Here is a 7900-nt window from a genome sequence, read left to right as displayed (position 1 = left end):
CTGCCTGTCCCGTGTTGGGCGCCCAGCTGACCCATCTGTCCTCAAACCAGGACTTGGAAGACGTGGATTCGCGTGTGCGACCCACACCTCTGCCTCCAGCGTTACAGCCCGACCAGTGGAAATTGAAAGCAGAAAACAAAGACGCAAGGTCGCCGAAGGGAGCCCAGGGTCTCTGCGGCCCTGCCTCCCGTCCCTCCCTCTCCAGCACCCAGAGCCGGGCTGCAGGCAGGTCTGGGAGCCGATCGCACCCTCCAGCGGCCTGACAGGGTTCCCTCGGTCCCTGGTCTCCCAGTGTCATGGGTGCCGCCTCGGGGCGGGTGGGGGCAGGGAGCGGGGGAGTGGAGACCCCGCCAAGCTGGTACTGACTCGGCCAGCCACAGGACTGGGCGACGGGAGGGGAGGGGCTAAGTGCTGGGACACATGGGCGTCTTCATGGTTGGTATTCCAGGCGCAGAGATGTCTTGTGTCTCTCTACCCACCCCACCCGCACCCCGTGGTGAAGCCGTTAGAGACAGCCCTCTGGTTTTGTGGCCTGGCAGGTCTGCCCTTGAACCCACACTCCTCCCTGGACTAGCTGTGTGGTGGCTCACCTCCCCCACCCCCCAGCCTCCGTTTTCTTGTCCATGAAATGGGAGTGACGATGAGACCTCGCTGACGGCGTCTGGGGAAGAGAAAACAGCGCGCAGTAGGGTCTTGCAGCCAGCGTGCAGCCTGAGTGCTCCGTCAGGCCACCGGAGGAGCACGGCCGGTGACATCACAGGAACGACAGACCAGTTGCTGAGCACCTACTATGTGCCAGGTGCTGGGCACAGAGGTGACTCAGGCATGGACACCGCCCTCAAGACAGTCGCCATCTGGCGAGGGGACAAGGAGCAATGGAGAGGCAGAGAGCAGACCCCGTCCTGGTGGGAAGGGCGAGGGTGGGAGAGAAGGAGGTGTTCTGGGAATGAATTCTTCCAGGAAGAGGGACCACAGGGGAGAAGCACGTGGGACTTGTGTTGTGCCCTGACCGGAACCTGCCTGGCTGCACTTGGGGTGCGGATGTGGGGAGGCGGGTGCTGAGTGCTGGGCAGGGAGCCTGGGGTGGCCGGCGGGGTCAGACCACCTAGGGAGGCCCCTATGTGCCAGGCCTACGGGCTCGGGTTTAACCCCAATGGGGGATTCTCCCTGAGGGTCCTACTCGCTGGGTGTCAGGGATGCCAGGCCCCTGGGCTGAGATGAGCGGGAGTAGCTGAAAAGGGCCGGTGTGTGTGTGTGTGTGTGTGTGTGTGTGTGGGTGCGTGTGGGGGGGGGGGGGTGGGTGTGTGTGTGTGTGTGTGGTGTGTGCATTTCCTGGGAGTCAGACAGCGACACCACAGGTCTTTGCAGGCTGAATCCCCTCCATGTGTCCTGTGCCCACTGTGCCTCCATCCCTGCTTCCCCTCATGGCCATCCTGAGGGGCCTCGGGTACAGACGGGGACACCGAGGCTGGCCAGGTGCAGCCACTCGCCCACACACGGTCGGACCACCTCGCACCAAAGCCCCGCTCCCTCCCGTGCACGGCCTGCCCTCAGCTTCCTGCAGTGGTTCTGCCATTACCCACACAGGCCAGGGTTCCTTTCCTTTCTCAGGCTTCACTATTAACAAACAAACAAAAACACAAGACACCCTGCTGGCTCTAAAATGTGGGCTTTTTTTAAATGTGTATTTTTAAAAGGCAGCAGTGGATTCTTCCAGGAGTCAGGCTGCCCCGTCCATTGCCTCCCACTGACCAGTTTCCTCAGAACCATAAATTACTTACTCTTTTTTTCTTTTTCTTTTTATTGATTTCAGAGGAAGGGAAAGGGAGAGAGAGAGATAGAAACATCAATAATGAGTCACTGATCGGTTGCCTCCTGCATGCCCCACCCTGGGGATGGAGCCCGCAACCCGGGCATGTGCCCTGGCCAGGAATCGAACCCTGACCTCCTGGTTCACAGGTCGACGCACAACCACTGAGCCACACCGGCCAGGCCATGAATTACTTTCTTAAGGGGCCAGGAAAACCAAGGGGAGAACACGCACCTTCGCAGTTGGCAACCTGCCATTCACCAGCCAAAGAGGGTTTGGGTCTGGGCTCCGGAGGCCCAGAGGGGGCAGCCCAGAGTGGCCCCGCCCTGACGCAGGCACCCCTTCCCTGAGAAGTGAGCCTCCCCTTGGGCCTGCATGCCCTCTCCTCCCGCCCCCCAGGGCAGCCTCCGCACCAGCAGCACCAGACCCTTTCTGTGGCCCTGAGCCTTAGGCACCTGACCCACCCTCTCTGCTCCAACCAGCTCAGGGAGGTGCTGGGCGGGCGGCATTCTCAGAGGTGCTGGTGGGGGGGGGGGACATCTGGGTTACACGTACACTTACACCAAAAGTGTACCTGCTGTTGCTCTGAAACTCAGATGCTCTGTGCTGACCACACGAGTTATGAGTGAGGGACTGTGCGTGGTCCTTGGCCCAAGACCTTGCAGCCGGAGCATCAAGAACAAAAGCCTTGAAGCCGGGAGGGTCTTTCCAGGTACATAGGAGACACGCCTCTCCTGGGGGCTGCGCTGCCTGCACTGTCTCCAGGCAGAGCCGGAGCTCCCGGCACATCTGAACCAACAGGGCTGGCTGGATGGCATTTTAAACCTCGCTGAGTCTGTTCACGGGGCCTCAGGGCAGCTCCGTGGGGGATGCTGTGATTAACGACTCCAGCATGTGGGCAAGGAGGCCTTGGGTGTGGCATCTCTTATCTTCTGAATCACTGGAAATTAACATCCCCACTTTCTACCTTGCTGGTAAAACCCAAGTGAGATCTCAGCCCTCTGCTGCTCAAGACCCTCCCCAGGCCCATCTCACTCAAGGTCAAAGGCATCTCACTCAGGGTCAAAGCCAACTCACTCAGGGTCTGAGCCAATGTCCCTGCCGGGAATGCCACAAGGCCCTTCACAACCTTCTCTGAGCGCCTGTCCTGTTCTCCCCTTCGCTCTGCCCAACTTGACCTGCTGGTGTTCTCTGAAAAGACTTGGCACGCCCACCCCTGGGCCTTTGCACCTGCTGTTTCTTCAGCCGTTCCCAAGGCTCGTCCCTTAGGTCCTTCTCCAGCGTCACCTTCTCAGGGACACCTTCCCGGCTTCTCTCCACAGCACACTCTCTCTCCCCTGATTCACTGCCCTCCATCCTTATCGCCCTCATCACCATTGCACGTACTCTGATCATTTATCTTGTCTGTTGTCTGTCCGACCCCTCTCCACCTCTGAGTGTCAGTGAGTGGTGAACGACGGGTTGACTAAATGCTGTTGCTGCCTCTGCTGCTGGGACAGGGTTTCCAGTGCTTTCACATGGCGGGCTTCCCTGGAAGGGCTCAGTCCGTTAGGCAGGCCCACATGCAGGGCTGTCTCCACCATGCACATGGTACAGCATCACCCCAGGCCCTGGGTGGCTGTGCTGCCCTGGGATCTAGAAGACCCTTCCCTCACTTGTCACCTCCCACTCATACCTCAGACCTGGCTTGGGGTCACCTCTTCCAGGAAGCCTTCCTTGACTATCCCTCATCACTCTCCCAGCACACACTCGCTGGGTACTCATTGTCCATCGGCTGTGACAGGCTGTCCTCTGTGCCCCAGGACCCAGCTGCGGCCTGACCAACAGCAGGTGCTTGGGACACAATGGGTGGCTCAGTGATTGCCTGCTTGGTTCCTTCACCTGGAAGGTCTTTACAGACCTGCTCTAGACGGGTTCCTCTCACTGCTGGGGAAACTGAGGCCTGGAAGATGGAAGGCATGGGAACCAATTCGTGTCCGGCATCTCCTCTGAGCCAGGCACTCGTGTCTGAGCGGAGTGGCTCCTCCCCTGGGCACCCCTGGCTTCTGTGGGACTCTCGGTGGCTGTTCCTTGGGGGGCAGAGGTCATAGCACCGAACTGAAGCCATGACCGTGGCATGCTGGGATGCCCAGCTTAGACTGGGTCCTTCTGGAGACTTGGGATCCAGGTCTCATCAATGAAAGGGGTTTCCAAATCCCAAAGCTTCTCTTTCTCTATCGAGAAAAGTCTACAAGGCACGGAGACTGGGGGGGAGGGAAGCAGGGGTCACAGGCAAGGAGGGCGCCAGCTCTCTCGGGGCAAAGCCACCTGGTGGGTTCCTGAGACCCTTGGCTGTTTTCCTTGGGTCCCCAGGTCCCCAGCTAGACCCTGGGGTGCGGGAGGGGTGCTACCGCCTCTCTGAGGAATCCTGTGTTGGTGCCTACAGCGGGCTCACGGGTGGCCCCGGGGTGTCAGGCCCTCATCCCTGGGCCCTTTGAATGTTCCCAGATGTGATTAGATGAAGGGTCTCGTGATGGGGAGATTCTGCTGGGTTGTCGGGGGGCCCTAAACACCATCGCATGTGCGCTCATAAGGGGAGCGGGCAGAGGTCTGCCGACGAAGCGGAGCGGGCAAACAGGCCACAGATGCCACCTGGAGGGATGTGGCCGGGAGGCAGGAGCACCTGAGCAGCAGACGCTGGAAGGGGCAGGGGATGGACGCATTCCCCCCGAGGGTCATGACCGTGCTGACACCTCGACTTTGGCCCTAATTCCAGGCTCTGGGCCCCCAGAGCTGTGAGAGAATAATTCCTGTGGCTTCAGACCCCGAGTCTGTGGTCGTTACAGCAGCCCCCAGGGTCTAATACCAGGCCGTCCAGGCCAGCCTGTGCAGGGGCAGAGGAGGCCAGGAGGAGGTGAGAATCTGGGGTCCCTGGGGGATGGAGCCCCTTGGGACCGGGCTATGTGGAAGGCCCTGTTGTAGTATTTCAGTCCCCCTAGGCAGTCATCCTATTGGTAGCGTCAGAGGCCCAGAGCGATTACATGACTTGCAAAGATCCTACCACACCAGGTGGCAGAGGGCGAATGCCAAGGCCGGGCAGCCTGAGCCCCGGCCACGCCTCCTCCCTGCTTCTCACCTGCTGCCCGAGGGGCTGGGACGCAGGGCAGGATGAGGGAAAAGCCTGGGACTCCTGGCTGAGGCAGCGGCCACCGTAGCCGGAGCCTGGGGTCACTTCGGATAGGACCGGCCATTCCCGGATTAGAGGCTCAGCAGAACACCCAGGGCCCTCGCGTGGCCTCTCCCGTTTCTCCCACTGGCTCCAGAGCAGAACGGAATTGCACCCCTGGGCGTCTGACGGGAGCTGTGTGGCGGTGGGCGCGTTTCCCAGCTGTGATGAGCTGATCCGCTCCCTGGACTCCCGCCTGACGCTGGCTCAGGTTACTCTACACAATCAGCCTGACCATCAGCACCTCCACGGGCCCCAGGCCCTGCCCAGCCCCACGGGAGGATGCTCCTGGCCTCTGTCCAGGGCTCACCATGACACACGCAAGCTTGCAGGTCCAGGAAGTGCAGCGCCGGCCCCCTCGGGAGCGGCCAAGGGGAGGAGGCCAAGGAATTCCAGATAAGAAAAATGCAAGGTGCCTCTTGACCAGGAACCCGACTGACAGGCTGGGCTCGTCTTCACCGAGCCTGTGCCCTGGACACCCACCTCCGGGGCTGTGTGGACACGGCCGGGTCGCCTGGCCTGCCCACCTGAGCAGAGCTTCAAAGCTGGGGAGGAGTCACCCGGGCTGGGCCAGTGTCTGGTGATGGCATCCTTTCTAAATGGGTTTGGAACTTGCAGAGACGCCGAGATTTCCAGCTTTCTCCACATCCCTCCCTCCCACCAGCCTTCAGGGGAAGGACTCCAAGCCCAGCATGCAGCGTCAAGCAGCAAACGTTTGCTGGATGGCCACCCTGTGTCAGAACCCAGAGCATGTCTTTGCCCCCATTTTACAGATGAAGAAACTGAGGCTTCAGTCCCCAGAGCCGAGAGGTGATAGCAAATAAGTCCAAGATGCTCGACGCCATGAGTCATGAGGGTAAATGCCTATAGAAACCACACGGAGATGCACGAGCACCGGGAGGCATGGACCCCAAGGAGAACAGCAAGTGTCGGCGGGGCCGGTGGGAGCCGGAGCCTTCATTCCCTGATGGCGGGAATGCACGGGGGCGGCTGCTGCGGAAAACGGTCCGGGGCCCTCAAAAGGTGAAACGTAGCGTCACCATATGACCCAGCGATCCCACTTCAGGCGCACACCCACGAGAGGTGAGAACATACCTCACACAGCACCTGGACACTAGTGCTAGGGGAAGGGAGCCCGCATTTCTTAGCGCCTACTGTGTGCACTCTCGGTCACTGCTCTAGGCACCTCAGTCTATTAACCTCACGAACGAGGAAACGGAAGTGTGAGGTGAAGGCAAGTCCCCCAGCTCTTCCCTCGCACCACCGTGCCAGACAGGACGCCCGGCACACAGTAGGTGCTTAGTAAGCACCTGTCAAACCAGCATGTGCGCTGGGCCCAGGAGCTCACGCCTTCAGTGGGAAGAGCAGGAAGGGTGTTCTCTGCCAGTGTTTTGACATGTTTTTCCACCAGAAATAAACGAGGCGAGATTCCTAGAGGATGTGTTTAAACTTGGTAGAGTTCTCCAAACAGTTTGGCTTGGAGGTTGGCACGTAGGACCCAGAGCTGCAGGAGGGTCGGATCCCCCACACAGAGCCCAACCGTCCCAACCAAATCCCAGCTTTATTCCTAGCAACTCAGTCCACGCCAGCGGCTCCGAGGGGCAGCCTCTGGTCTCGGGAAACGTTCTTTTTAAACCAGGTTTCATCTCATCCTATGAAACGATGTGTGCTATCCATCGCCACAGCCCTCCGCGGGGCTGTACATTTTCATTTAAATTAGTTTACTTATATCCTATGAAAAGTTAACTGGGAAGCCTGTTATTAAAGTGAGGCAGCAGCTTCTGGCTGGTGGGGTCATACAGGCAAGGAAAGGTGTCTGCATTAGCGGGATGACACAGACTTCTCATTGTCCTCATTTTCCAATATTTTTCTATAATCATTTCCTTCTCAACTCATATCCCATTTTTTTTAAAAAAACACGTTTTTATTGATTTCAGAGAGGCAGGGAGAGGGAGATAAGAAACATCCATGAGGAGAGAGACTCATTGATCAGCTGCCTCCTGTACGCCTCACACTGGGGATGGAGCCCACAACCCAGGCATGTGCCCTGATTGGGAATCGAACCTCCTGGTTTATATAGGTTGACTGACGCTCAACCACTGAGCCACGCTGGCTGGGCACCAGGTGTCATTTTAGAAGAGGTGTTTTGTGATTTAAACTGAAATTGAAGAACATAATGAGGACATAAAATTTTAAGAGCACCTCACTGTAAAAAATAAAAACAACCATAAACAATGTCAGGTGGCCAACTGTCAGGAATTTCTAAAGCTATATATTCTGTGATTTAAAGAAAAAACCCATTCCTGGCACCAGTATAACTTCTGTCCAAAGAATAAGTGACTAATTGTAGAGCAGAATGAGAAAATTGTCCATCATTTTCGAAGATCTGTCTGGTTCCTGAGTTTGAATAGTGTGAGCTGTCACTCGTTGGGGCACTTGTAGGCTAATAATTCTCGAGACAGAGAGCTAGAAACATCGATGAGAGAGAAACATCGACCAGCTGCCTCCTGCACATCTCCCACTGGGGATGTGCCCGCAACCCAGGTCCATGCCCTTGACCGGAATCGAACCTGGGACCCCTCAGTTTGCAGGCCGACGCTCCATCCACGGAGCCAAACCGGCTTCGGCTATTTTTGTGCTTTTAAATGCGAATTCGAGTCTGCAGGAGAGCGATGTTTTGGAAAATCTGGCCCCTCACTTTGTGATTTGCACGTTGGAGGCTTCGTGAACTGCACCTCAGATGCTCTGGACCACAGCGCGTGTGATATGCTCCAAGCATTTCCTAATTAAAATGGGTCACTTTAAAAAAGGAAGTCACCCGGCCGGTGTGGCTCAGTGATTGTCAACCTATGAACCAGGAGGTCACGGTTTGATTCCTGGACCGG

This window comes from Myotis davidii, unplaced genomic scaffold (assembly GCF_000327345.1).
Source record: "Myotis davidii unplaced genomic scaffold, ASM32734v1 scaffold60, whole genome shotgun sequence".
Taxonomy (NCBI): Eukaryota; Metazoa; Chordata; class Mammalia; order Chiroptera; family Vespertilionidae; genus Myotis; species Myotis davidii.
Note: the sequence above shows the minus strand (reverse complement) of the source record.